General features: G+C 42.0%; 1 pseudogene; it reads left to right on the plus strand.

Annotated features, from left to right (window-relative positions):
• The first annotated feature begins 1,727 nt into the window (after window positions 1-1,727).
• Window positions 1,728-5,264, plus strand: LOC119321667 (annotated as a pseudogene).
• Window positions 5,265-5,567: the final 303 nt, after the last annotated feature.

Here is a 5,567-nt window from a genome sequence, read left to right on the forward strand (position 1 = left end):
GTAGTCAATCTTGTGAATGCATAAGCTCAAACTTGATCTTGTAAAATATTCTTCTCCAAATTATGTACCGAAATAAGCTATCAATTGGTTGAGCAACAAGAGGGCCGGGCTGTATACACCTTGAGATTGCTCCTCCCCATTGACCAAACGCCACACACTGTCGCCAAGGCTCATATCCCCTCTGGCCGAGTGACCAACCAAACCACAAGGCTCCTGTTAGCAACCCAGGCCTAGCTCCTGGTCCATCGGCATGCGTTCGGACATTTTCAATGTGCATCAGACACTTCACTATAAGCAGAGAGCCCACCACATTCCAAAAGACCAGCCTAAAGGGAGCGTGGCACTCTCCATTATAAGGAGGTCCTAGCCTCCTCCCATATCCGAGGTGGGACTAAAGTCGCTGGCGTTGCTCAAGGTCAGGTTCCCAACACCCCACCCCCTAGGGAAGTCCCCCTTAGGGTGGCGTGGGGACCAACTCTGATACCACTTGTTAGCAACCCAGGCCCAACTCCCGGTCCATCGGCATATGTTCGTATGTTTTCGGTTCCCATCGGACACTCCAGTATAAGAAAAAACCCAACCACATCCCAAATGACTGGCCTGAAGGGAGTGTGGCACTCTCCCTTGTAAGAAGGTCCTAGCCTCCTCCCATATTCGAGGTGGGACTAAAGTGACTAGCGTTGCCCAGTGTCATGTTCCTGACACCGTGTGAGATATCTTAACACCGGGAGGTATAATGCCCTAAACCATTTTTGTGGGAATAATGCACTAAACCATGTTAACAATTTTCCTTCCAAGTGGCGAACGATAGCAACGTCACCGAGCGGGTTACGCTGCAACTAGTGCGTCAACTTGGGACGTTATTTAACGTGAAGCTTTTAATAGAGTTAGTGACTCAACTTGCTCTAACTTGGTAACGTCGGGGCACGCTGAGTCGTTTTTCGACTGTTGACATTGCAAATTGACATGTCCGAATCAGTAGCTCGATCAAACTAGGAGTGTTTCATAATGTATTGTCCAGCTTTGTTCCAGCATACCGCGTATAGAATAGTTCAACATTTTCGTTTGGGTACAGGTCTACAGGCTATATATAGATCTCAACCCTTGGGAAGGTATAACGCCCCAATCACAAGACTAGCCAACATCTGAAGCTCCCCATCGGTACGCGGCACTGCAAGCAGGATAGGTTTCTACAGGTAAACTACCGTTTCTTTTTTGTTTTCTACAAATCTTCTCAAGATAGTGCACTAATGTGCTCCTCCCAGATCATATGTTGCTAGCTATAATTCCACGGCCGGCCTGTCTCTTGATCGTATTAAGGTTTATGATGCTTTGGGCCACACCGGCCACAACTTACACAAGCAACCTGAGAAGATATGAGTGCTAGCAATCTAGTGCACACCATGAAGATCGTCCACCATAGACGTTGAGTTTCTTCAGCTGATTCAGCATATTATAATTCTACTTGTACAACCCCGCGAGGTTTATCCAACCAAGGTAGAAGTAAGGCTATTACACAATCTGAGTGGGCTCAATCCTTCGTAAAATCGTGTCTAGAGACCTATTAATCTGAGGTTATGTCCAGCTACAAGTCATCGATGAAATTATCCTCCACACTAGGAAATACTAATGTTTGTTACTAGCCATCCCCATGTCATTAGTTAAACTTAAAAGTTCAAAAATAGTTGGTACCTAATTCTCTACTATTTTCTGACAGTGCAGTTAAAATGGCAAGGGAAGCTATGAATTACAATGACTTGGAGCACATGTTGCATCAAGATGCGGAGCCAAGGATGATAAATTTTTTACTTTTGAAAGAAATCACAAATAATTTCTCCGAGGAGAGAAAGATTGGTAGTGGTGGGTTTGGAGATGTTTACATGGTATAATTAATATTTGTCTGTACCAGTGTTACAGCTTATTCAGTTGTAAGCTCTGGTTTACCAAAAACTTATCTCCAATTGTCCATACTAACAGGGAGTGCTTCCCAGTCATAGTATTGTTGCAGTGAAGAGGCTTTCCAAACTTATCTCCGATGATGACAAGCCATTTCAGAATGAAGTTGAATGTCTCATGACGGTCAAGCACAGAAATATAGCACGGTTTCTTGGTTACTGTGCTTTACAGAAAGGGGAAATGTTGCCCTATAATGGTCGACTTGTTTTAGCAAACCAGAAAGAAATGCTCCTCTGTTTCGAGTATCTGTCCAATGGAAACATTCGAAATCAACTGAAAGGTACGATAAGTGCAACACATGTGGCCCACCTACTTTATCTTGTGGATTTTATTCACTTTTTATGGATGGTTGTGGTTTAGACGAAGTACACCATGTGAACAAGTTTTTATATTTGTTCTCTGTTTTAGTGCCTGTTACTGTTACAGCAAGCTAGACATGTCGTGTAGAAATCATTAATATCAGAATATGGTCCTAAGCTTTCCGAGTGGTCGTTCCTCCATTTTACAGATGCATCAGCTTACACCTTCATTTATCTATTTGCATTCACTATAAAAATAATTACTAGCCAGCTTTTCAGTTATAGCATAGAATAAATAGTTGGTACATATTCTACCGGTGCCTACTTGTCGTTTGGGTACAATAGTGAGACAACCAATTATCTATTTCCATGGATTAATTAATTTGTCGTTGAAAATTAACATGTACACGAGTGAAAAATATGATCCTTTGCTATTGCAGAGAAACCTCATCGAGACAACTGGCCTGCACGCTACAAAATGATTAGAGGAATTTGTCAGGGGTTGCACTATCTTCATGACAAGCAAATTATCCATCGTGACTTAAAACCTGAAAATGTTATGTTGGATGCTCAGATGGAACCAAAAATTACTGATTTTGGTTTGTCGAGATTCTTAGAGGAAGGAACATCCACATTGGTTACTCAACAAGCTGGAACATTGTAAGCTAAGCTAGCATGTTGGCATCTCTACTTGTTAAATTGGTTTTATGTGGTGATATATACTTCAAATCAACTATCTCTAAATTGGTTTTATGTGTCAAATAAACTATCTCCTCAATGCATGCAGCGGATATATTGCACCAGAAACCATTGATAAAGGAGAAGTGTCACTAAAGTCAGACATATATGCTTTGGGTGTTACTATGGTAGAGCTACTATCTGGCATCAGCAAGATAAGTCTATTGAATGTGAGGATAATTTGACTTAATATTCTAGTTTAGTTTGTTACATTATGGCAAAACGTATTCATAGATACTATCATTACATAGAAATATATATTTTTTAACTACTTTGCACAATCTGCATTGTACAATATTGAGCACTACTTCCTTTCATGAGTATCTGCGTAAAATATTATATAAATTAGAATTATGAACTGAATTTCATTGACGAATAAATAATGTTACCGTTAGCATTGAAGCAGAATAGGATATTTAATTAGTCGGCCTTCCCTAGCTTTCAGGTTTGCCCATTTTCCTACAATTTAGCGTCATTTTAGAATACTAATTTATATTCGTAAAACTATCTCTACTTGTCAACAAATCACGCCATAACAAATGTGCCTGCAATATACATATGTCGGGTGTTTCCATTCTATGTTCTAATAATTATGGTCAGTTGGTCCTGATATTAAGTTGTAAACTTAATTAACAGTGGACTGAATATATAGACGCGGGCTGCCCACGAGCGACGGGGTGCACCAAAATAGCTCAAAATTGCATGGACCGTGACAAACATAAGAGACCTACAATGCGTGAAGTAATTCGTGACCTGGACAATCTGGAGAGCACGTTTCCATGGTCTTCCATAACCCAGGTACGTAAGATTAATCCAAAACAGATTTATACTCTCTTGCCAAAGGTTTGTTTGTTCAAATTCCACCCTTACAACATTATCCATAAACCGGGCCCCTAATTAACCTGCTTAATTAGGAATCTTTTTTTGTGAGAAAACTAAATCAGGATTCAGATCAGATGTGATACTTGCATAATAAACTGAAGGGCAACGGCAGGAGCACTGCCAATTCATCGTCCGGGACATAGCAACTCCCAGAGGCAAATAAACTGATCCAGTAGCAGCTCGTTGTCCATGCGTTGGAGGCCTTTCATCCATCGGTTACCCGCTATCTATGAAGCACCGATAGGGCACCACCGCCATTGCCGCCTTCACGACAACTTCTTTCTACGAGCTCGTAGAATCAGCTTATAGGTGTTTGCATACATGGGCATGCACAGTTAATGATTATGTGCATGCATGTTAAACCCCATAAGTACTATTCTATTTCCGTGCCATATATTGTACTAGATGGTGAAATTAACCATGATATTGTGATGAGTTAACTTAATTAGTTGCATGCGTGTTAACATTGATATACACTATCACAATATATAGGATACCATAACATCATGGGAGATCAATGCATATATGTAGCATACTTGGCACTTATGATTGAATTTATTTATTTATTTTTTTGCGAAAATGATTGAATTTTTCTTAGAAACCGCAGAGTCGTCCTACGCGGCCGGAGAGCACAGTCGTCAAGCTACCAGCAAGATCATTAACTATTGCATGGGTTGACAATCCCGAGTACTGGAGATGGATTCCAGACCCTGATGCCAGGTTCACCCGTCCATCTTTGAAATGAACTTTTCGTGGCTTTCTCACACGACATGTATTAAACCTGATGCACCATTATGTATTCTCCTCTCCATGGTACAAGCTCTGGCGAATGCGCGAAACTCCTGAGGGTGTGCTATCTGAAGGTCTCTCGGCTGATCACACCCAAGGACCTGCCTGTCGCCACCACAAGCTACACGGCTTACCTTGTGTACAGGCTGGCTGGCAGCACGTCGGGCCTGAAAGACACCGTGCAGATAGCAAGCACACTCCATTTCGACACTGCCATCGCTACCAGCCAGGTTAGCCTCCACCCTAAAGAGCGTGGGGCCAGTAGTGCCCGTGGTGTCACCTACCCCGTCACCAGGGGCGATGGCTGGCTGGAGCTCAGACTGGGGGAGTTCTCAAACGGTAGAGCGGTGACTGTACAGCTCCTCCATGAGGACGCCAACAAAGAGATGAGCGGCCTCATCATTGATGGCATGGAGGTCAGGAGGAGCCTGTAATGTAATGCATCCACAACACCAGATTGATCGTCCGTGTGCCACCTCTAGTGTAATCCACGAACTGAATAATCAAGCCTAGCCAGCTAGGCAAACCCTGCATCGAATGTACTGTGTTGAAATGTCAAGTGAACTAGCCCACGTAGTTTGCGCGCGTAGATTTCTTAATTTCCGTTCTGTGAATTCAATAAATGGTTTGCAATGTCTAGTTTTACATTGAGGATTTCCGGCAAAAGTGTTTTAAGTTTCGTTCCCTATATTTATACCTATACCTACCTACTACTTCCTCTGTCACATAATGTAAGACATTTTTTCACACTAATGTAGTGTCAAAAAGCGTCTTACATTATGGGACGGAGGGAGTAATAAAGAAAGGTGAATTTCTTCGACTTTTTCAACCGATCGCTGCCCAAAATAGTTTTTTTTTTCTATCCTAGGTGCTACAAAAGAAAAACAAAATGGTTTGTTCAGA

Source organism: Triticum dicoccoides, chromosome 6B (assembly GCF_002162155.2).
Source record: "Triticum dicoccoides isolate Atlit2015 ecotype Zavitan chromosome 6B, WEW_v2.0, whole genome shotgun sequence".
Classification (NCBI taxonomy): Eukaryota; Viridiplantae; Streptophyta; class Magnoliopsida; order Poales; family Poaceae; genus Triticum; species Triticum dicoccoides.